The 22285-nt window shown below is 52.1% G+C and overlaps 1 pseudogene; it reads left to right on the forward strand.

The window, feature by feature from the left end:
• LOC147095999 (polypeptide N-acetylgalactosaminyltransferase 3-like) overlaps positions 1–6370 on the forward strand; it is a 34704-nt pseudogene extending 28334 nt beyond the window's left edge.
• Positions 6371–22285: the final 15915 nt, after the last annotated feature.

The raw sequence follows: 22285 nt of genomic DNA on the forward strand, positions 1-22285 counted from the left end.
AGGTGCCAGATTCAGTCCCTAGCCTGTATTGAGCACAGTCAAGGCAGGTGCTGGCCGTGGCTCAGTGGGTAGCACTCTCGCCTCTGAGTCAGAAGGTTGTGGGTTCAAGCCCCCACTCCACAGACTGGGTCAGGTAATCCAGGCTGACTCTCCCAGTACAGTACTGAAGGAGTGCCGCACTGTCGGAGATGCAATCTTTCAGGTGAGATGATAAACCGAGGCCCTGTCTGCCCTCTCAAGTGGACTTAAAAGATCCCCTGGCCCAATTTCAAAGAAGCGCAGGTGAGTTCTCCCCGGTGTCCTGGCCAATGTTTATCCCTCAACCAACATCACTGTAAAAAAAAAAAATTATCTGGTCGTTGATGTTTGTGTGATCTTGCTGTTTGTAAATTGGCTGCCGTGTTTCCCACATTACAACAGTGACTACACTTCATTGGCAGCAAAGTGCTTTGGGACATCCGTGAATGGCTCTGTCTCAATGCAAGTCTTACTTTCTTTGATAACAGACCTCAAAACTAATTCTCACCTGATCATGTTCTCTCTCCCTCCCCCCTTCCACCACCCCACCCCGGAGTATTTTGAGTACACGTCTGATGGCAAAATCCTCACCAAAGTCCCCAGCCGCCTGTGCCTGGAGGCTGGACTTGTGAGCATGCTGCTAGTCAGGTGTGCCGCCTACAGATGGGTCGTCAGTATCCCAGGGGCACAGAAGTTCAAAATCAAACAGATGAGTGGGGGTTTTCCGGAACGCAGGCAGCGGCTGCAATTCTGCAGCGGATGAAGGCCCCAGAGATCCAGGTGTTTCCCAATCCACAGGGTGTTCCTGAAATCCGCTCGCTGACCAATTGTGGAGCAGCTGGAGAATGGGGTTGAGAAGATCAGACATACTGAAGGGAAGCTAAATATCTACTGTATCTTTGGACTGGGTGGTGCGGTGGGTCAGACACTGTCCTTTCCCCCTCTGGGACTGGGTGGTGCAGTGGGTCAGACACTGTCCTTTCCCCCTCTGGGGCTGGGTGGTGCAGTGGGTCAGACACTGTCGTTTCTGTTAAGTCTGTGAATTATTTAGTTAATTAAAACAGACTAATGAGTAACAATAAAAACAGGTCTTTACTGGTTGGAGGTAGGGACTATACTGAATACAAGATTACTGCACAGTGCTTATATACCGGTGTGTTCACCACCGGTATTACGTCTACAGCAGCCTGAGAAAGTAGTACATCTCTTAAGGTGGAACAGGCTTAAGCTCTCTTAAGGTGGAACAGGTTACATACACAACACTCCTCCCTTCTTAGCTTTATAGTCATCCCCCCCATTTAACATAACGTAATAACATATATACATATATAACTTCATGTTTAACGTAACATATCACAGATTCAGTCTCTGCGGAAAACAGTTCACAGATTCAATCTCTGTGGTGTAGTCGGTTCACGTTACTCATTCAATAGTCCTTTCATGGATTTAACAGCTTGAACTTCCGAACTGATTTGGCTCCGTTCGGAGGGACCACGTGTGTGATCTGGTAGAGGTGATAATGGTTCAGATGGGTCATCTTCTGTTTTTACTTTTCCTTTTCTGCTTCTTGGAGACTCTCTGGGCTCCATTGTCAGCTGCCACAGCTGCCAGCTGCATGCGCAGTTCCTCCTTCTCTTCCTCCTGTTTCCGTCGTAGAGCCAGCTTCTCCCGATGTTCCGTAGACTTTTGGTGCTCCTCCATGATTTCTGCACTTTGGGAGTTGAAGTTACAAGCTGGGCAGGACAGGACATCGTAATATTCGGTGTCGTCCACCAGGTCATGGTAATATTCGGTGTCGTCCTGAGCTAGACCAGTGAGAGGGTCGTCTATTTCCTCCATACCCAGCTGGACGTTAGCCAGCTCTTGTTCCAAATCCAGACATCTTTCCTGAAGAGACTTCTTCATGTGTACCTCTGCATCCAGCTTTTTCTGGGCTTTCAGCAAGTCGTTTACTAGTGACCTCATTTGTGATTTTAATACTTCAACTTCCTTTGGAGATTGATTGATCGGACTATGCAATCCCTCTACCGGAGCACCTGTTTCAGCGGTCTGTTGTTCTACATTGACGTGAGTCAGCGTACTTTTGGCATCCAATGGCTGCTCTGTTGCAGTCGTTTCAGTCTGTGTCGTCACATCAGCCATCTCAATGACTTTTGAGAGCTCCGAACCCTTTTCCTTTGAAGATCGCAGCTCGTGTTCAAGTTTTTCCCATTTCAGAGTCTTGTCCCTCAGCATATGAAGGAGTTGGCTGACCGTTAACTCTTCTGACACCAGATTATGGCACGCACCTTCAGAACCTGAATCAGCTTTGATTCGTTCGGCCTCCTCACGCAGATGGTTGGTGTGCTCCTGCTCCATTTTCTCCATCAGTTGCTTCTGTTGACTTTCCAGATTCTCCCACTCTGTAACAAAGAACTTTTTTATTTCATTCATCTCTTGCTCAAAACGGCGAATCATTTGTTCTAATTGCTGTTGTAGTTTGAAATGGAGTTGAGTTCGAGCCCAGTGTCCCTCAAAAATGTGCATATCAGTAGACTTGACAGACTCAGAATTCTCTGTTAAACTATGTTGTTGTTGCTCAGTGGAATTCTGTGCTGAAACTTTGTCTTTTGCACATGGGTTGGTCTTACCATCATCAGTTCTAGAGTCTGGGCTGATTATCTGCACCGAGTTCTCACTCTTTATGGCTTTTAGCGAATGCCAGTCCATATTTATGTTTCTAAACCACTCCCGGCCTAGTAGTGGTGGACCTCCCTCCGGTAGCACATATAAGTCCATTATTTGACTTCCTTCGCCCTTGTTGGCCACTGCAACCTTTATTGTCCCGATGGGGTACACTCTCTGCCCCGTGTAGGTTGTCAATATAATCTCCGTATCCTGTAGGGGAATATGTTGGAATAACCTTCTGTAATCTTTCTTATTCATGACCGACAATGCCGATCCAGTGTCCAATTCCATTTTTACTTGGACTCCTTCTATCTGAAGAGTAAACCAAATTGTCTGGAGGTCTGCACCCTTACCAACGTTGAGTACCCTTAAGCTAGCCAGTTCAATACTGCTTGCGTCTGAATCGGACTCCTGTTCGGCCACCTTGTGTACCTTTGCGTATTTCCCTTGCGGTGACTTCTTGTTGCTGGTCTTCTTCGCTGACCTGCATACTCTAGCTATATGTCCAAGCCTACCACAAGTTCTACATTCTTGGTTTTTAAACCAACACTGGTTCTGATCATGCGTTGTCTTTCCACAACGATAACATTTGCCAGAACTCACACCCAATTTGTGTGCACTGAGCTCCGGTGACCGTAGCTGCATTACTGCCGTGCCTCTCGCTGCGGCTTCGTGTGCTGCTGCCATAGTGACCGCCTTCTCAAGCGTCAGCTCATTCTCCTCGAGCAGTCGCTTTTGTGTATCCTGTTTAAATAAACCACACACAAATTTGTCTCGAAGTGCCTCTGTCAGTCCCGTTCCAAACTGGCAATATTTCGCTAATTTACGCAATTCCAGCAAATATTCAGCATTGCTTTCATGCTGTAGCTGCCTTCTGTCGTAAAATTTAAATCGTTCCGCTAGCATCAGCGGCGTGGGGTTTAGATGATCTTTCAGGACAGTAACAATCTCATCGAACGTCTTATCCGCTGGTTCATCTGGTGATAACAGGTGTTTCAATTGCCCGTATGTCCTCGCACCCATTAAATTTAATAATGTTAGAGCTTTATCTTGGTCACGAATTTTATTGGCCTTACAATAATTTTTTACTCTTTCAACATATATGGCCCAATCTTCGAGGTCACTATCAAAGGTGCTAATATTCCCGTGTTTAGGCATTGTAGATTTGCAATTTCTCAGATTTTATTTTCTTTACTTGTTATCAAAGATGGCGGCTTCCCGCTCTTGCCGTCGTCCTCCGCCCACAAAATGGCAGTTTTCCCGCGCTTGGCGGTCTTCACCCGTCCCCCGACGCCGTCTCCCTTCAGCCCCCGAGTGCGGCCCTTATCAGCGGATGCGATCAATGGCCCGGCTGCGCCTCGCACTTGAAAGCGTCCCGGCCCTTATCTGCCGATCGCTATCGCCCTATACCTCTCTCTTCCCCAGTCCTGTCTTCTACTCCGGTTCACAAGCTGATGGAGGCTTCAGGGTCCTAATGCCTGTCACTTCCAGTGGGGTGGTGAGTGGTGAGGTTTGAAACCTCTCTTCAACCGCCGTGGAATAACTGCCGCAGGGTAAGAACCTGACTCATCGCCAGTGTTAAGTCTGTGAATTATTAAGTTAATTAAAACAGACTAATGAGTAACAATAAAAACAGGTCTTTACTGGTTGGAGGTAGGGACTATACTGAATACAAGATTACTGCACAGTGCTTATATACCGGTGTGTTCACCCCCGGTATTACGTCTACAGCAGCCTGAGAAAGTAGTACATCTCTTAAGGTGGAACAGGCTTAAGCTCTCTTAAGGTGGAACAGGTTACATACACAACAGTTTCAACCCCTGGGACTGGGTGGTGCAGTGGGTCAGATACTTTCCCCCTCTGGGACTGTCTTTTCTGCTCTGGAATTGCAACATGTTGCAAAGAGACCAAATAAATAAGAGAAGCACACATCAGTGTTTGAACTTAGACCCATCAGGGGGAATTTTCAGAGGCCAGCTTATCGGAAATTCCTCGGGCCCGATCCCTAGACCAGGACCTGAGGATAATTGCAGCCTGTCTGATTGCTACCCACCACCACCTCCCCCCCCATCCCCAGCTATTGCATTTGACCCACAATGCCATCAAGAGTAGGAGTGCAGCGTGTCTATTGACACCACTGTGTCAGCCAATGAGTTGCAGGCGGGGCGGGACTTACGGCAGGACTCACAGCAAACAGCCTATTTATCGCAAACAAGGTCTGTTTACTCAGCAAATGTAAACAGCCCGCGACAGCAAACAGTCTACAGAGTCTATTTAAAAAGAGTCTCTCTGCCAACTACAGCAAACAGAACTCATGACCGAATCTCCAGCAACGTCTCCTGATAAAAACAGTGAGTGGAGGATAGTTACATACAAATTATGTGCATAAAATCAGTCCCAGTCACTTATAGCCACTGATACCTGGGATGGCAGGAATGACGTATGAGGAGTGATTGGGTCGATTGGGCTTATATTCGCTGGAGTTTAGAAGAATGAGAGGAGATCTCATTGAAACTTATAAAATTCTAACAGGACTAGACAGACTAGACGCAGGAAGGATGTTCCTGATGGCGGGGGAGTCCAGAACCAGGGGTCACAGTCTAAGGATAAGGGGTAAACCATTTAGGACAGAGATGAGGAGGAATTTCTTCACCCAGAGAGTGGTGAACCTGTGGAATTCTCTACCACAGAAGGCAGTGGAGGCCAATTCATTAAATATATTCAAGAAGGAGTTAGATATATTTCTTAAAGCGAAAGGGATGGGATATGGGGAGAAAGCAGGGACAGGGTACTGAGTTTGGATGATCAGTCATGATCTCATTGAATGGCGGAGCAGGCTCAAGGGGCCGAATGGCCGACACCTGCTCCTATCTTCTATGTTTCTACAGCAGGCGTGATTGACGGGGGAACAGAGCTCTGGTTAGACCCCATCCGGAGTAACTGCATTCAGTTCTGGGCACCGCACCAGATATATTGGCCTTGGAGGGGGTGCAGCGCAGGTTCCGCAGAATGATTCCGGGAGCTAAAAGGGTTAAATTATGAGGACAGGTTGCACAGACTAGCCTTGTATTCCCTTGAATGTGGAAGATTAAGGGGTGATCGAACAGAAGTTTTTAAGGTGATTAAAGGATTTGATAGGTGGAGAGAATCTATTTCCTCTGGTGGGGGGAGTCCAGGACAAGGGCGGCTTAACCTTGAAATTAGAGCCAGGCCGTTCAGGGGTGATGTCAGGAACCACTTCACACAAAGGGGAGTGGAAATCTGGAACTCTCCACTAAAAAGCTGTTGAGGCCTGGGTCAGTTGAAAATTACAAAACTGAAGATTGATAGATTTTTTTTAGGCAAGGGTATTAAGGGTTATGGCACCAAAGCGGGTAGATGGAGTTAAGATACTGATCAGCTACCAATTGATCTAATTGACTGGTGGAACAGGGGCGTGGGGCTGAATGGCCTGTTCCTATCTTCCCAATTACCCAGTGATCTCCATTCTGGCCAGGAATCGCAGTATCACCATATGCAGCCCCACTGTGTGAGCGTTTGGGGGAGCTGGCTGATGCAGTTCTTGTTTCCCCGCCCCGCCCAGGATGATATGATACTGAACCCTGCGCTGGGCCTGTGTCTGTCTGTGAGGGGGGACCATGTGAAGATGACGCTGTGTGACCCATCGGACAAGCGACAGCGCTAGATCTTCGTCAGGGAAAGGGCCGAGTGAGACACTTTCCTGTCGCCGTCTGTGCAACACGACCTGCAGTGCCGAGTGTGTGCGTGAGGAGGGAAATTGTCAGGGTTGCTATCACAGGGCCGTGTAGAGACGGGCCGTGCTGTCTGGGCGAGGCTGTTTCTGGACCCAAGTGCAGACAGACGAGGCGAGAAGCAGATATGCAGTCTTAAATAACAATACTTTAACTAGAATCACACAGGTAAACAGTTACAATACATAGGAACTCAAGACAAGCTACCACAGGGCAACCGGCTTGTCCAAAACTGAGCACCTTGTCAAGACAAAGCACCTTGTCAAGACTGACTCCCTTGTCAGGACTGAGACCAGAGGGAAGAAACCACTGAACTTAAATACAAGCAAAACCAGGTGAAACCAATGAACCGAATAAAAGGCAGTTAAGTAAACAAGTAACAATTTAGCAAAAGGAAACAAACCAGTGAAGGTGCCATCTAGGGGTTACTGACAGAACTGACCAGCACCCTCCAGGACCCCCTCCCCTAGGAACGGCTCCTGAAGTTCCTCCTGGACGATCAGGGTGACGACGGCGAAAGTCCCTGATGAGTTCAGGATCCAAAATGTCCCGGGCCGAAACCCAGGAACGCTCTTCAGGACCATAACCCTCCCAATTGACCAGGTATAGAATACTCCTCCTAACCCGGCGACTATCAAGGGGGCGACGGACCATGTAGGCTTGCTGACCTTCAATCATGTGAGGCGGGGGGGGGGGGAAGTCTGGAAGCAGGAACCAAAGGACTGATAAGGCAGTACTCGTGGTCCTGGTGTACAAAACTCCGTGCCTGTACGACCAAAAAAGCATCATTTAGCAGTCATTGCCTTCACATTAAAACACTCAGCTTCAAACATTTTTTTAAAAACCACGAGATCAATTACTCAAGACAGAACTACCAAGAGCACATTTAGCAAAACAAAAAAACCCAGAAAGCTTGCTGCCCAAGAGCAGTTGTGAAATAGCCAATACACCTCCAGCAACATGAGCACAAACAAGCAGCAAAACATTGCTCAAAACAAACCATAAAGCACAACCAGAAACAATTATAAAATGGCCCTTGTATCATTATAAGACATAGGGCACAGGATAATCATTTAAATGAAAATAGAGCATATGCCTAAATTATCCACACTTCTATATTATGGATACCCAAGGGGGGGGAAGAAACTTAAAAGGCTCAAACTTGATAAATCCGAAGTCACAGTCACACGTGTACAACAGTAGCCAGCCACACACCCTCCTGGGCATTTAGAATTAGAAGTCAAAAATGAAAAAGTCTGTATTAGTACACATAGCGAATTTTCTTGGCTTTTCAAGCAATGATATTTCCCATTCCGACTGATCACGAACTGCAGAGGTTCAGAAATCTCAAGACAAAAATCATCCTCCTCATCCACTAGCGGCAGGTACATGTCGTGGCGATCATATGATCATAATCTTTGTAAGCGATGGAACCATCGTTTTCCAGAGTTAGCACGCTCAATGGATTATATTCCGAAGGGATGCAAGAAGAGCGAGGAAAGCACCTTAACGGACGAGAATAGAACGAAATTCCTCCATCGCTGCTGGGTCCATACTGGCTCAGTCCTACTATCAGGGTTGGTGTCACGGGGCCGTGTAGAAACGGGGCCGTGCTGTCCGGGCGAGGCTGGTTCTGGACCCAAGTGCAGACAGACGAGGCGAGAAGCAGATATGCAGTCTTAAATAACAGTACTTTAACTAGAATCACACAGGTAAACAGTTACAAAACATAGGAGCTCAAGACAAGCTACCACATAGGCAAATGGCTAGTCAAGATAGGAACTCAAGACAAGCTACCGTGAGGCAACCGGCTTGTCAAGACTGAGCTCAAGACAAGCGACCCCAGGGCAACCGGCTTGTCCAAAACTGAGCACCTTGTCAAGACTGACTCCCTTGTCAGCACTGAGACCAGAGGGAAGAAACCACTGAACTTAAATACAAGCAAAACCAGGTGAAACCAATGAACCTAATAAAAGGCAGTTAAGTAAACAACTAACAATTTAGCAAAAGGAAACCAACCAGTGAAGGTGCCATCTAGGGGTTAGTGAAGCAACTGACCGGCACCCTCAGAGGAGCTCATTGTGTTGCAGCAGTGAGAGGAGAAGGCTGTGCTGTTCCTGAGCTCCTGCTGCTGTGGGGAGCACCACTACTACTAGCAGCCTACATCATTTACAGAGGTGCCTGGAGAGGACGGAGGAGAGGACAGAGGAGGAGGCCAGCATTCCAACAGGAGGGGTTTTTTTCATCACTGCCTCCTGTGATAAAAATGATAACTTCCGGGAAGTTATGTCATCACTTCCTGTGAACTATGAACTATGAACTATGAACTGTGTACATACCTCACTTCCTGTCATATGTCACTTCCTGTTGGACTGGTATAAATACTGGTCTGTTCAGTATTGTAAGAGGCTTCTACCAGAGGCATGGTAAAGACCTCTCGTGTATATAGTGTGTTTATAAGTTACTTAAAGCTTACTTTAAAGTTACTTGATGGTAAGTCTCCTTTTTCTTACATCAATTTAAGTAACTTAATATTTACACTGACAAATACTAGACCTTCAGACAAACTCGGAAGTTAAGGATCCAGGGAACCACCCATCATGGAGAAAATCCTTAGACCTATTCGTCTGGACTTGGACCCGAATACACCAGCAGCTGGCAGGGTATGGAAGCATTGGTATCGTACTTTTGAGAATTTTCTGGATGAATGTAAAGCGGATGCTCCTGCTAAATTGAAGATACTTGTCAATTATGTGACCCCAAAAGTGTTCGAATATGTTGATGACTGGGATAATTACGAAGAGGTGATTCGGGCACTTAAGAAACTGTATGCGAAGACCCCAAATGAGGTCTATGCTAGACATCTACTGGCCACAGCCCGACAAGGGCCAGGGGAATCAATTGACGAATTCCTGCAAGAACTTCGCAGGCTCAGCGTAGATTGTAACTTTCAGGCAGCCTCAGCTGAGCTGTACCGCCAAGAAATGATTCGTGATGCTTTCATCTGCGGGATTGCCTCTCCATTTATACGCCAGCGTCTACTAGAAAGTAAAACACTTGAGCTACAAAAAGCTTTTGACCTAGCTTGTTCACTGGATTTGGCAAAGAGAAATGCAGACCTCTATCAGCTGCCCAGATCTCGATCTGCTGCTGTAGCTGCAACCAGACAATTCAAGCGGTCTCAGGTGAACCCTATCATGGGGGAATCTAATTCTGATAATTCTGATGAAGAAGAGGAGGACGACCCCACTTTAGCAGCCTCTTGGCAATCTAGGAAGGAATGCTTCTTTTGTGGAGATGCTTTTCACCCTAGGAAAACCTGCCCTGCTCGCAATGCAATCTGCAGTTATTGCGGGAAAAAAGGACACTTTGCTAAAGTTTGCCTATCAAGGGCCTCTACGAGGGCCAATCCAGCTAAGGCCTACCGAACTGCCCCAATTAGGGCCTATCAAGATGCTCCAGCTAGGACCTATCAAGCTTCCTCTCGAGCTCCCTCCCGAAGAAGCACACCGAGAATTTTAGCCACTCTCTGTGCAACGACACCAATTACAGCTGCTTGCCCACAGAACCTGTCTCATGCAGCCACAAAAATTTCAATTAAAGGGCATACCTTAGATGCCTTAATTGACTCAGGAAGTACTGATAGTTTCATTAAGGAACAGATTGTTGCGAAATTGAAACTACATGTCTTCCCATCGGACCAGGCAATTGCGATGGCCCAGTCATCACTTAATACCAGAATCTCCGGCTTTTGTGTTGTTGATATGACACTTCATGGTCGTATGTATCCCTCCACCCGACTTTCGGTGCTCAAGGACTTATGTAGTGATCTCCTCTTAGGGCTGGACTTCCAAAAACAGCATAAGAAACTCACCATTGAGTTTGGTGGATCCAAACCCGGACTTACTATTTCTAATATACCGTCTAAATTACCATTTTGTGCATTATCAGCAGCTTCACTTGATGAACCCTCACTATTTGCCAGTATTCCGCCTCAATGCCAACCGATAATAACGAAATCGCGGCGCTTTAATCAGGAAGACCAATCTTTTATTGCGGCTGAAATCTCTCGACTTCTAGCAGAGGATATCATTGAACCATGTTCGTCGCCCTGGCGGGCTCAAGTCGTCATTGTCAAGAACCCTCTAAAACCTCACAAACAGCGACTATGCATCGATTATTCGCAAACCATCAATCAATATACCGACTTGGACGCCTACCCATTGCCACGCATTGATGATATGGTTAATAAACTGGCCGAATACAAAGTGTTCTCAACTTACGATTTAAAAAGTGCCTATCATCAGTTACCCTTGAAGGTCTCAGATAAGCAGTACACAGCCTTTGAGGCTAATGGACGGCTGTACCAATTTTGTCGCCTCCCATTCGGGGTTACTAATGGAGTGGCTGTCTTTCAACGGGCAATGGATGGCCTGGTTAAGCAGGAAAACCTAAGGGACACTTTTCCCTATCTTGATAACATTACCATTGCGGGTCACGATCAACAGGAACACGACTCCAACCTCCAAAAATTTCGGGATGCCCTCCATCGCCGTAATTTGACCCTGAATGAATCCAAATCTGTTGAGTCGCAACCGACCATCAACATCCTTGGCTACTGCGTAGGCAATGGTATCATTAAGCCAGACCCAGAAAGACTTCGCCCGCTCCAAGAGCTCCCGTCACCTAAGAATCCGGCTTCTTTACATCGGGCTCTCGGTCTGTTTGCATACTACGCTAAATGGATTCCTCATTTTTCGGACAAAATCCAACCCTTGCTGCATGCTAGATCATTTCCACTGGGAAAAGCGGCTGTTGCAGCCTTTAACCTTCTCAAAAAACAGTTGGAGAAAGCGGCTCTTCACTCCATTGATGAGAATCTCCCTTTCGTGGTTGAATGTGATGCCTCGGAGGTGGCGATCTCGGCTACTCTGAATCAGGAAGGTCGTCCTGTAGCATTTATGTCCAGGACCTTACAAGGTGCCGAGCTACATTATCCTCCAGTTGAGAAAGAAGCCACAGCCATCATAGAGGCAGTACGGAAGTGGAACCATTTTCTAGCTCGCCAGCACTTTACATTGATCACGGACCAACGATCAGTCACCTTCATGCTCGATAATCGAAAACGAACCAAAATTAAGAATAATAAAATACAACTTTGGAGGATGGAACTGGCCTCTTTTGGTTATACCATTCTCTATCGGCCTGGCAAGGAGAATGTGGCCCCGGACACCCTCACACGGGCATTCTGCTCCACTATGTCATCCTCCACTCTCATGGATGTCCACAATGGTTTGTGTCATCCTGGCGTTACGCGCATGCTACATTTCGTACGATCACGGAATCTCCCTTTTTCCACTGGAGATGTAAAGAAAATATGCTCAGAATGCCGGCTTTGTGCGGAATTAAAACCTCAGTTCTTCCGCCCCTCAGATGGTATACTCATACATGCAACCCAACCGATGCAACGACTTAGCATCGATTTTAAGGGCCCAGTGCCCTCTTCAACTCGGAACACATATTTGCTCACCATGATCGACGAATATTCACGTTTTCCGTTTGCCTTCCCCTGCTCCAATATGCTGGCGTCCACAGTAATCTGCTGCCTTGAGCAGGTATTTTCTCTCTGTGGCATGCCGGCTTATATTCACTCAGATCGGGGTCCATCCTTTATGTCAAGGGAACTCAAGGACTACCTCTCAGAACGGGGAATTGCTACAAGCAAAACAACACCATACCATCCCATCAGAAATGGGCAGGTAGAGAGGTATAACGGTATCATCTGGAATTCCGTACGTCTCGCTTTAAGATCTCGGGGCCTACCAGACCAGCAATGGGAAACAGTGCTTCCGGATGCATTGCACTCTATACGGTCCCTGCTTTCTACAGCCACAAATACTACACCTCATGAATGGTTCTTTGGATTCCAGCGTCGCTCATCTCATGGGATATCACTCCCGTCATGGCTAACTACTCCTGGACCTGTATTACTCCGAAGATACGTTCGGGCGTCTAAAAATGACCCTCTTGTAGACGAGGTCGAACTAACCGATGCCAACCCCACCTATGCAAACATACGATATTCCGACGGCCGAGAATCTACCGTATCATTACGGGATCTGGCTCCCTGCCCACCAGGACCTAGTGGGACATCGGGTGATGGCATTTCACCAGGAAACTCTTGGGACCTATCGGGTACCCCTCTCCAGGATCCTGATCGGACACCAACTAGCTTGGTGCCGGTAGAACCCCGTGCTCAAGGTTGCGACCCTCCCAGTACCGCGCATGAAAGTACTGATCCGCCACAGACCAGCTCTGCACCTCCCTCTGAATAGAGGCAGTCCGACTTTGAACCTATTGGGGCTCGTACTCGAAGCCATGATCTCCCCGACCCTTCACAGGGCAATCCAGGCCACACAGACTCTGACCAATGGCCAACCGCATGTAAGCGGACCAGCGACCCTCTACGACGGGAATCCAAACGGGTGCGACTCTTCCTTGTTCGGCGGCTGCGGACCAAAAGGTAGACCACAGCTTCCTAATCCTGCAGGAGGGAAGAATGTGATAAAAATGATAACTTCCGGGAAGTTATGTCATCACTTCCTGTGAACTATGAACTATGAACTATGAACTGTGTACATACCTCACTTCCTGTCATATGTCACTTCCTGTTGGACTGGTATAAATACTGGTCTGTTCAGTATTGTAAGAGGCTTCTACCAGAGGCATGGTAAAGACCTCTCGTGTATATAGTGTGTTTATAAGTTACTTAAAGCTTACTTTAAAGTTACTTGATGGTAAGTCTCCTTTTTCTTACATCACCTCCCAAGTCGGCCTCCAGCCCAGGAGAGGGAGAGAGGAGACCAAACAGCTCCACGTGGAAGGAGGGGAGGAGCTGCAACTCGAAACATCTGCAGGTGGGTGTCTATGTGCATTCGCCCCTAAAGACTTTACATCCTAGGCGGGGGGAGGAAAGAAGACGGGCCGAAAGCCTGGCCTGGGTTGGCTGGAGCCTGCCCAGGTGAAGTTTTGTTTCCTCCATACCAAGAAGACCTGGTGTGGGCTGAGCCTGGGTTTTTTTTCCAGCCTACCCAGGTGAAGACATCTTCTCCCCCTGCCCGAAGACCATCGGGAAAGACTTTTTTTATTCCATCGGGGGAGTGCACCCAGCCGACGCCCACCCACCGACCAACACCTTAAGTGGGGACCCTGCCTTTGCGGCCCCCCCTCCTTCCCATCCCCCTCTTTCTCTCTCCTTGTCCTCTCTCTGCCTCTCCAAAAGGCACCTCTTTTATTTTTTCTAATTACCCATTGAGCAGAGGGAAGGAAGGGCCCCCCTCCCAATTAATACCATCAGGGGGAGAGGTGGGCCAGTCAATTTACACTCCCTCTGCTCTGGGAAAGACACACTTACTGAGGCCATTAACATCTTGGGGCCTGTGACTTTTGGGGTGTGTGTGGCTCTTCCTTAAAAACCGCCCCATGATGGCGAGCACTTCTTCGGCGGTGACGGGGTCAGCAATGACCTATGCGGTGGCGGCGGCCAAGGCCGGGGCTGCTCCCGCTGCTGCTGCGGCCCCGTCGCCGTTCCGACTAATGACCATGAAGCTCGGGGTGAAGAGCTACACCCACCCCAACATGACTATTGAGGCGTGCGTGAAGGCTATGGCCGGGGTTGTCGGCCCTCCGGCCATAGTCGCCGCCTCAAAAATGTACGGGAAGGCTGTCTTCTTCCTGGAGTCCGAGCGGGCGGTGGACCTGGCCATCGCCCAGGGGCTCACCGTGGGCGGGACTTTCCTGCCGGTGGACCCGCTGGAGGCCACCGCGCAGAGGGTTGTCCTGTCGAATGTCCCGCCCTATATCGCCGGTGAGCTCCTCCTCCCCCACCTTCGTCAACTTGGGGAGGTGAGGTCGGGGATTTCCCCGATCCCGCTCGGGCTCCGGGAAAGCAGCCTTCGCCATGTCTTCTCCTTCCGGCGCCAGGCCTTTGTCCAGCTGGCGCGGGAGGGGGAGACGGACGGGGCTTTCACGGTCCTCCACGGGGGGACCCCGTACCGCGTCTTTTGGACCACGGACGGCGTGCGGTGCCACGCCTGTAGGGAGGTGGGGCACGTTCGGAAAAACTGCCCCACCTCCAAAGCCGCCAGGGTGACTGGCGCGACCAAGGCTGGCGCCACCGCCGCTCCTCCCTCCGGGTCTAGCCGCGCCCCCTCCCGAACAAAAGCTAACGGGGCGCGGTCGTCGTCGGAGGCCAACGTCATCCAGGCCTCCGGCAGGGGGGAGGAGGGAGGTCCGGTCGGAAGGAAGGCGCTGGGCAAGAACAAACACCGTAGGGTGGGTCCCCCCGTGGAGGGCGAACCCTTTGATATGGACCCCCTGACGCCCAAGAGCATCGCGGCATTGTTCGTGGAGTGCGGAGCTGGGGGGGACCCCGTGCCTGAGCCCGTGGCCGCGACCGCCGAAGCGGGACCACCGGAACCTGCGGCCGGGCTTGGGTCCGGGGGACCCAAAGAACCCGCTCCTCTGGAGGGAGCAGGGGAGGCCCCTGAAGACATGGAGGCCTCCCTCTACCCCTCCGCACTCAAGCGAAGGCGCGACTCCCGGGACGAGGGGGGGGACCGGGAGGTGGAAGGTCCCTCCGGTCAGGGGGAGTCGTCGCCCGCCGCGGGCGCTGCGCCCCACCCCACCGCTATCACCATCGCGAGCGAATGGCAGGGGTCGCCTGTCCCCGGGGAGGCTGAGGCAGAAGCGTCTGCCCAGCTCGTGCCTCCCGGGGACGGGGACGAGACCCTGCCCATGGGGGGGGTCGCGGAACAACCCGCGGCGGGGATTGACCCTCTAATGGTGGCATTACCCCTCGACGGGTCGGGCGGCCAGGGGACCGGGCCGGGCGAGTCATCCGATGATGAGCTCACCCAGAGCGGCCCGGACCTTTCCCAGGTGCTGCTCGACTTCGTCGAGGTCTGCGGGAAAATCACCCCATCTGCTGGGTCGGAGGCCGGTGGCGTAGCAGAGGAGGGCCCTCTGTCTGTGTCTCCGGCGCCGGGCGACTTGGAGGAGATCGGTTGCACGTATTCTCCCGTCTCTCCGGTCTCTCCGGTCGTTCCGGCGCCTGGGGCGGAGGGGGTCTCCGAACCGCCGCCGCCTTCTGGCCCGGCCCCCCTAGAGGGGCCCGGGGGGGAATCCTCCGCTACCGATCCTGGGGGTGGGATCCGGGCGGAGGCGGGGCCGGCTGTCGCGGCCGAGCCGGCCGATGCGCACTGCGTGGCGGACGGTTCGGCCGCCGGTGGCGACCCCCCGGAGGAGGACGGGGACTCGGTGGTGGGGGCGGAGGAAGACTTAGAATCCATCGCCGATGAGGCGATGGATGACCTCGCGCCCCTCGCCGGGACCCCCCATCATTCTTATTCCCATCAGGGAGCTCCGGGATTTTGTGGCCATGAGCCAGGGTCGCCGCAGGACCCGGCAGGCCCTCGACAGATGGCCGGGGCTGGCGCTGCTCATCGGGTCGGCCCGCGTCGCCTATAAGACCATGGGTGCGGACGCGGGCGTGAACCCGTCCGAGCTGCGTCGGTTCCGGACATTCTTCACCGGGCTGCTAGGGGAGTGGCGGTTGACTAGCGGCCGCCCTCCCTTCCCCCGTTAGGTTTAAGTAGGGGTTGGTTGTGCTTCTGAAATGAAGATAACCATAGCCAGCCTCAACGTCAACGGCAGCAGGGATGCTAGCCGCAGATTTAATAACTTTTCGGTCCTTCGGGACGGGAAGTATGCGGTGTGCTTCCTGCAAGAAACCCACACCGTTCCGGGAGACGAGGCCACGTGGCTCCTGGAGTGGCAAGGAGGGGTCAACATGAGTCACCTCTCCAGTGTTTCCAGTGGGGTGGCTATCTTGTTGGCCCCGCATTTTCAGCCGGAGATCTTGGGGGTCAAGGAGCTGGTGCCGGGCCGCTTGCTCCAGGTCACTGTTCGCCTGGGGAGGCATGCCGCTCCATTTAGTGAACGTGTACGCCCCTCGGGCTGGTGCGCAGCAAGCGCGCTTCTTTGAAGAAGTGTCCACTCTTTTGGGCTCCATCGACACGGGCGAGTGCGTCATCCTCGGGGGGGATTTTAATTGTACCCTCGAGGCGAGGGACCGCACGGGTACCCAGCCGAGCCCGGCGTCGATGGGGAAGTTGAGGGACCTGGTCGGGTCCCTCGACTTGGTGGACGTCTGGCGTAATCTCCATCCCGACTCCAGCGCCTTCACTTTTGTGAGGTCTGGGGGAGGAGCGTCCAGGATCGACCGCCTCTACATTTCCCGGGCATACGTCTCCTGCGTTCCGACGGCTTCCATGCGGCCGGTGCCGTGCACGGACCACCACCTGGTGTGGGCGGAGCTCGTGCCGCTGCGCGCCGGGGGGGGTCCGCGTACTGGCACTTTAACAACCTGCTGCTGGAGGACGCGCGGTTCCGGGATTCGTTCGGTCGGTTCTGGGCCGGCTGGAGAAGGAAGCAGGGGGGCTTCCCCTCCTTGAGGCTATGGTGGGATGTGGGCAAGGCTCACATCCGTCTCTTCTGTCAGGAGTACGCGAAGGGGTCGACCAAGAGGCGGGAGGCCCGGGTCGGGCAGTTGGAGAAGGAGGTGCTCGACCTGGAGTCCCGTCTCGGTCAAGTCGCCGAGGACCCGGCCCTGCGGCTGGTGTACGAGGAGAAGAAGGGCGCGCTGAAGGACCTGCAGCTCGTCCGGTCCCGAGGCGCGTACGTGAGGTCGCGGATCCAGTTCCTGCGGGACCTGGACCGCGGCTCCCCCTTCTTCTACTCGCTGGAAAAAAGACGGGGGGTCCGTAAGCAGCTTTTGGAGCTGCTGGCCGACGACGGATCTCTGGTCTCGGATCCGGAGGGAATCCGCGCGGAGACCCGCGCCTATTACAGGGCTCTGTTCTCTCCGGATCCATCCAGCAAGGACGCGCGCAGAGTTTTGTGGGAGGACCTGCCGAAGGTCGGCCTGGAGGGCGCCGAAAAATTGGACGCTCCTCTGAGTTTGGAGGAGCTGTCCGGCGCCCTCCGCCAGCTCTCTAGGGGGAAGTCCCCGGGGCTGGACGGCCGTGGAGTTCCACAGGGCGTTCTGGGGCGTCCTGGGGGGCGACTACGTGCGGGTCCTGGGGGAATGTTTGGCGACCGGGGAGATGCCCCTCTCGTGGCGCAGGGCGGTGATTGTCCTGCTGCCTAAGAGGGGTGATCTCCGCCTCCTTAAGAACTGGCGCCCGGTCTCCCTCCTCAGCACGGATTACAAAATCTTTGCCAGGGCCATGTCTGTTCGCCTTGGCACCGTGCTGGCCCACATGATCCATCCCCACCAGTCCTACACGGTCCCGGGCCGGACCATTCACGATAACATCCATCTGGTCCGGGACCTGGTCCACCATTCCCAGAGGGCTGGTCTGTCGGTCGCCTTCCTTTCCCTGGATCAGGAGAAGGCGTTCGACAGGGTGGATCACGAGTATCTTTTCGGGACTCTGCGCGCATTCGGGTTCGGGACGCATTTTGTCGCCCGGATCCGACTTCTGTACGCTGCCGCGGAGTGTCTGATTAAAGTTAACGGGTCCTTGACGGCGCCCCTTCGCTTCGGGAGGGGGGTGCGTCAGGGATGCCCCATGTCCGGCCAGTTATATGCCATTTGCGTGGAGCCTTTCCTGCGCCTCTTGCGGAAGAGGTTGGCGGGATTGGCTCTGCAAGGGCCGGGCGTGGAGGTGGTCCTCTCGGCTTACGCCGATGACGTGCTCCTCACGGTCACAGATCCCGTTGACTTGCGGAGGATGCGGGAATGCCAGCAGATTTACTCGGACGCATCCTCCGCCAGGATCAACTGGGGGAAATGTTCTGGACTCCTGGTGGGTCAGTGGCAGGAGGACTCTCTGCCGGAGGAGTTCAGGCCCTTCGCCTGGAGTACAACGCACCTCCTCTACTTGGGAGTCTACCTCAGCCCGGCCGAGGACGCCTGGCCGGCGAACTGGCACGAGCTGGAGGCCAAAGTCACCGCTCGCTTAGGACGCTGGACAGGATTGCTCCGAGTGTTGTCCTACAGGGGTCGGGCGTTGGTCATAAACCAACTGGTGGCCGCCATGTTGTGGTACCGGTTGGTTACTCTGATCCCACCCCCTGCGTTTGTCGCCAAGATACAGAAGAAGCTCATCGACTTCTTCTGGAACAACAGGATACACTGGGTCGCTGCCGCGGTTCTGAGTCTCCCGCTTAAGGAGGGCGGTCAGGCGTTGGTGTGCCTCCGCACCCAGGCTGCGACTTTCCGTCTTCAGACGCTGCAGAGATACCTGTACGTCGAGAATCCTCCAAGATGGTGTGCGCTGGCGACGTATTTTTTCCGCCAGCTGCACGGCCTCAATTACGACACGCAGCTCCTGTTTTTGGAGGTGAGCGGCAGTCGTGAGAGCCTGCGGGAGCTGCCTGTCTTTTACCAGGAACTACTATGGGTTCGGAATTACGTCGCCTCCAGGCGGAGCTCTCCCCCGTCAGGAGCGGCGGCTGTCCTCCGGGAGCCGCTGTTCAGGAATCCGCACCTCCACGTCCGCGTGTTCGGGTGGCTGGCGGAGCGCAGGGCTGTGCCTGGCAGGGTGACTAGAGTCGGGGACCTACTCGATGGCGGAGGAGCGGGCTGGATGGCGCCAGAGGAGCTGGCGCGACGCATGTCATGGGACAACGTCCGGCTCGCGGTCAGTGCCATCGGGGCGGTGAAAGCGATGTTGCCCCCCGGCGCCACGAGGTGTGTCGAGGTGGCTCGGGCACGTGGGGAGATCCCGTCCGAGCTTACTCCCGTTCAGACGGAATTCCTTATCGGCGCCTTGCCCCGAAACTCCCCTCGGGGATCGGTGCCTCACAACTTGAGCCGTCTCGAGGAAATACCCTCCGTGCTTTTTCATTCTGCGCGGAGGGGTTTCCTGTACGGGCTGCTCTTGCACACCTTCCACTTTGCCATCTTCGCCTGCCGTCCGGACACGCCGTGGCGTGCCGTTTTACCTCCGGACGGAGACGGAGGTCCCCAATGGGGGTCTCTCTATGCGGGAGTCCTCCCTTGTTCTATTGGGGATTTGGCCTGGAGGGTGTTGCACAGAGCAGTTCCGTGCAATAGATTTTTAAATAGGTTTACGGACTCCCAGACCGCCTGTTTGTTTTGCGGTCTGGAGGAGTCCGTGTTCCACATATATATGGGGTGTGAGAGGTTGCAGCCCCTCTTCCATTTTTTGAAGGGGCTGCTCCTCAAATTTTGGTTGCACTTCAGTCCCACGCTCCTGATCTACGGTCACCCCGTGCGGAGGGGAGCGGGCAGGTTGGAGGACCTCCTCGTGGGCCTGCTCCTGGGCCTGGCCAAGAAAGCCATTAATTGGTCCAGGCAGCGGGCGGTCGAGGGCGTTGTCCGACCGGATTGCCTCCCCCTCTTCCGTGGCCATGTTCGCGCCTGGGTGGCCCTAGAGATGGAGCACGCGGTGTCCGCCGGCGCGCTCGAGCTTTTGCGTGACCGGTGGGCGCCGCGGGGACTGGAGTGCATAATTAGTTTAAACAACCAAATTTTAATTTGAGTGGTTAAGGTTTATTTAAAGGGTTATTGGATTTTAGTTACAGTTTATTTGTTAACTTGGTTTTGTTGCACGCAAAGAAGAAACCAGTGAAGGTGCCATCTAGGGGTTACTGACCAGCACCCTCACAGGAAATGATCCTTTCGGCAGCGGTGAAGCTGAGGGTTGCCAACTTTGGTTGGATGCATTCCTGCAGGTTTCATCACATGACCTTTCTGCCTCCAACCGCCCCGCCCCCGCACTCCCGCCTTTGGTCGCCCGAAACGTCCAATCGTGCGGTGCCCCACCTTCCCACAGCCAATCGGAAAGCGAACACTCTTCATTACCCGAATGGACGAATTTTGACTGTCAGAATTTCCCATGTCCAATATATTTATAAGCAAAAGTGTTCAGAGAATATTTTTTTTATTTAAAAACACGATTTTTTTTTTAATGCCCCCTATGATTTTTCTCCCGGGATGTTGCTCGCAGCTGCCTCCTGGGGATCATTCTTTCATTCCTGGAGACTCCCGGGCGATCCAGGAGGGGGTTGGCAACCCGAAGCTGGAGCTTCAAGCTTGGTTAAACTGAACTAAAATAACAACAGAAAATGCTGGAAAAGCTCAGCAGGCCAGGCACCATCCGTGGAGAGAAATTAGAGTCAACGTTTCAGGTCAAAACCCTTTATCAAGACTAAAGAGGCACAGGGAATGAAATAGATTAAGAGGCCAGGCTGGGAGAGAACAAAAGAGAAGAAGAGACATTAAGAGGTATTCAAAATGAGATGAGATGGTGATAGGACTAGTGGAGACAAAAGGCAGCTCTAGATTAGGTGTGAAATGTGCTGGCAGAATGGGAGGCAGCTGCCATGTGGGAGAGAGAAAAAAAGAAAGGGGGGGGAGGGAAAAACCAAAACAAAGGTGTGGATAAAAAATATAAGTAAAAATGTAATAGGGGCTGAGGTTATGATCTGAAATTGTTGAACTCGATATTGAGTCCGGAAGGCTGTAAAGTGCCTAATCGGAAGATGAGGTGCTGTTCCTCGGGTTTTGACCCAAAACGTTGACTCTAATTTCTCTCCATGGATGTTGCCTGGCCTGCTGAGTTTTTCCAGCATTTTCTGTTGTTATTTTGGATTTCCAGCATCTGCAGTATTTTGCTATTAAGCTGAACTAAACCAGGAGTGTGCTGTCAGGCAGCAATCCTTCACAGCAATGTTCCCTCTCAGCTGCCCGGCCACCCAGCAATCTGCAAGGGCCCGCGCAGGCCGCTCTCTGGCAAGTGTCAGCCAGTTGCTCAGTGGGTAGCGCCCTCGCCTCTGAGTCAGAAGGTTGTGGGTTCAAGTTCCACTCCAGAGACTTGAGCACATAAATCCAGGCCGACACTCCCAGTGCAGTGCTGAGGGAGTGCTGCACTGTCGGAGGTGCCGTCTTTTGGATGAGCCATTAAACCGAGGCCCTCGTCTGCTCCCTCATAGGTGGACGTAAAAGATCCCATGGCCACTATTTCGAAGAAGAGCAGGAGAGTTATCCCCGGTGTCCTGGGCCAATCGTTATCCCTCAATCAACATAACAACAACTTGTATTTATATAGCGCCTTTAATGTAGTAAAATGTCCCCAAGGCGCTGGGACAAAAAAAACCAGATGATCTGGTCATTATCACATATACAAAAAGAAAATATTGCGGATGCTGGAAATCTGAAATAAAAACAGAAAATGCTGGAGATACTCAGCAGGTCAGACCGCATCTGTGAAGAGAGAGAAACAGAGTTAACGTTTCAGGTCGATGACCTTTCGTTATCACATTGCTGTTTGTGGGACCTTGCTGTGCGCAAATTGGCTGCCGCGTTTCCCACATTACAACAGTGACCCCACTTCAAATAGTACGTCATTGGCTGTAAAGCGCTTTGAGATGTCCGGTTGTCGTGAAAGGCGCTATATAAATGCAAGTCTGTCTTTCTTTCTTTGACATTGTAAGTCCCGTGTGTGCACAGAAATTTAAAGGGACCGTACATTAAAAGAAACAGGCCGCGCAGAGCAAAGGGCAGCTCACAGGGAACTTTGCTTCACCGTGCATTGATCATTCTCTTTCAAAAATGTTCTTTATTGCGTTACAGGACCAGAGGTCCGAAGTAGAAAATGTACAAGCTTGAGAAATGTTACGAGAGATATTTAAGGAATGGCCTCGCCACAGCTTTCCGAATACGTGGAATGTTTTCCCACCGATTGCGGTTTTGTTTAAGCACAATTTTCCCTGTGTGCCTTTGTCGTTTATTGCCAAAGATTAAACTGACTCTGAAA

The sequence above is a fragment of the Somniosus microcephalus genome, unplaced genomic scaffold (genome assembly GCF_052327205.1).
Source record: "Somniosus microcephalus isolate GS21.2 unplaced genomic scaffold, FLI_Smic_1.0 unresolved_chr1, whole genome shotgun sequence".
NCBI lineage: Eukaryota > Metazoa > Chordata > Chondrichthyes > Squaliformes > Somniosidae > Somniosus > Somniosus microcephalus.